This window comes from Schistocerca piceifrons, unplaced genomic scaffold, assembly GCF_021461385.2.
Source record: "Schistocerca piceifrons isolate TAMUIC-IGC-003096 unplaced genomic scaffold, iqSchPice1.1 HiC_scaffold_943, whole genome shotgun sequence".
In the NCBI taxonomy this organism is placed as follows: domain Eukaryota; kingdom Metazoa; phylum Arthropoda; class Insecta; order Orthoptera; family Acrididae; genus Schistocerca; species Schistocerca piceifrons.
The window spans coordinates 885001-887500 of NW_025729216.1; the positions used below are offsets into that span (position 1 = coordinate 885001).

The following is a 2500-nucleotide window of genomic DNA, read 5'->3' on the forward strand; positions in this document are numbered from 1 at the left end:
GCGTCCGCCTTAGCGTGCTCCTCCGGGGGCGCGCGGGTGCGCGGATTCTCTTCGGCCGCCATTCAACGATCAACTCAGAACTGGCACGGACTGGGGGAATCCGACTGTCTAATTAAAACAAAGCATTGCGATGGCCCTAGCGGGTGTTGACGCAATGTGATTTCTGCCCAGTGCTCTGAATGTCAACGTGAAGAAATTCAAGCAAGCGCGGGTAAACGGCGGGAGTAACTATGACTCTCTTAAGGCATAGTTACTGGGCAAGTGAAGCGCAATACATGGGCCATGCCCTCTTAGCCTCTCCTTGCCTGCGGCTTCCCCCCTTCCCGTGGGCCCGCCGATACGCCAGTCCTTGATAGGACTGGTAAGCAGAGTGGAAGTCCGCACTTGGGGCTTTGGGGGGTTACCAGCCCTCCATCGCAAAACCCTTAATGTTGGGACAACAAGAGAAGAAAACACGGGTACCGGGCCTTCCGCTGAAGGACCCGGCCCAACAGTCCCGACTGCTAGCCTGCCAACCCGCCCTGAAGTAGAGCAGGCCGTGGAGCCATGGTTCCACTGCAGCATTTGCAGCCATGCCTTCCGCAGCAAGATCGGGCTCGGACAACACCGCCGCCGCGCCCATCCGGAAGCGGCAAATGCGGAAATTACAACCGATAGGAAGAGAGCTCGGTGGGCGGAAGAAGAAATGCGGGAGCTCGCCCTGGCGGAGGCTAGGCTTCTCTGTGCCAGTGACTCGAAAGTCCTCTTTGCAAACCAGGAGCTTCTACCCCTGTTTCCGCACCGTACCCTGGATGCCATCAAGTGCAGGAGGAGGACGGTGGCACACAGGACGATGGTGCGGGAATACGTAGAGGAGCTGAGGCGGGAACAAAAGACGCAGCATGGTCTGCGCCATTCACCCGTCCCGGAGTCGCTGCCGGAGGGGCCACCCTCTCCGCCGGAGCTTGAGCGCCCGCCACAAACATCTATAGTCGACGAAGCTATATGGAGGCACCTCGCCGGCCTGCCGCGGTCGGCAGCGCGCTTCTCGGCCCTGGACGACCTTGCGTGTTTGGGGCCGGGTACGCCGTTGGCAGTGGTCGCGGCTGGGCTGCCTGAGGCCCTCCGTGCTGTCGGCTCTGAGGAAGCAGGAGCAAGGAAGAGGAAGACGTTGCGCCCGCCATCCAAGCAGCGGTCTGGTGGTGGCCCTCCGCTCTCCAAGCGGAAGCGCCGCCGGTGGGAATATGCCAGATGTCAGGATGCCTTCAGGAAGAATCGCGCGCGCTGCGTGCGTGGCCTCCTGGATGGCACCCTGCTCCAGCCGCCGTCGACCATCCCGGGGCTGGTGGACTTCTGGCGCAGCCTCTTCACGACAGAGCCACCTTCCAACGCTGGCTCCATTCCCGACCGGCTTCTCCCGCGCTCGGAGTCTGTTGACTTCGAGCGCCTATGGAGGCCGATCACTGCAGAAGAGGTTGCGGCCGCCCTGCCGCCCAGAGGCTCCGTTGCCGGCCCTGACGGCCTCTCGCCGGTGCAGCTGCGCCGCCTTCCAGCGGAGGTCACCACCAAACTCCTAAACCTTTTCCTGCTTACCCGCAAGCTCCCCCCTTCCCTCCTCCGAGCCAGGACCTCTTTGCTGCCTAAGACAGCCGCCCCAGCATCCCCCGCTGACTTTCGGCCCATCACCGTCTGCTCGGTGCTAGCCCGAACCTTCCATAAGGTTCTGGCGACTCGCCTGATGCAGATGTGTGCTGTGGACGAACGTCAGCGGGCTTTCATCCCAAGGGATGGGATGCTGGAGAACACTTTCCTCCTCGACCGGATACTCGTCGGCGCCGTCCGCCGCTGTCGTTCTGTGTTCATGGCATCTCTCGATGTGTCCAAGGCGTTCGATTCGTTGGACCATGCGGCTTTGCGTCCTGTGCTTAAAGCCCATGGTCTGCCGGACGAATTCATTGACTACGTCGAGGGCTGCTATGCGGACAGCACGACGGTAATTGCGGGGGGTGGCGACGAGTCCCCGGCCGTGCGGCCAGCAAGAGGCGTTCGGCAAGGAGATCCTCTGTCCCCTCTCCTGTTCAATTTCGCTGTTGATTATGTTCTAGATCAGCTGCCCTCACACGTAGGTGTCAAGGTGTTGGGCCGCCAGACGAACGCGGCGGCCTTCGCGGATGACATCCTGCTCTTCGCCTCCACGAGGGGGGGCCTGCAGTCCCTTATCAACGCAGCAGTAGCAGCCCTCGACCAGCTGGGGCTGCGTGTTAACCCGCGGAAGTGTCTCACCCTCGCACTCGTGGCGTCCGGCCGCGAGAAGAAAGTGAAAGTGGATGCGAGCGTCACCTTCACGGCCGGCGAAACCACCATGCCGGCGTTGGGAGTGGGTGAGACCTTCCGCTACCTGGGACTGCAGTTCTCCTCCTCTGGGCGGTGTCTCTTCCATCCGAGGCACCACATCGAGGAGCAGCTGTCGATCATCACGCGGGCGCCGCTGAAGCCGCAGCAGCGGCTCTTTGCACTTCGT

The 2500-nt window shown here is 62.0% G+C and overlaps 1 pseudogene; it reads left to right on the forward strand.

Moving 5' to 3' along the window:
- The window catches only part of LOC124772563, a 7816-nt pseudogene that overhangs the window by 2640 nt on the left and 2676 nt on the right, over positions 1–2500 (forward strand).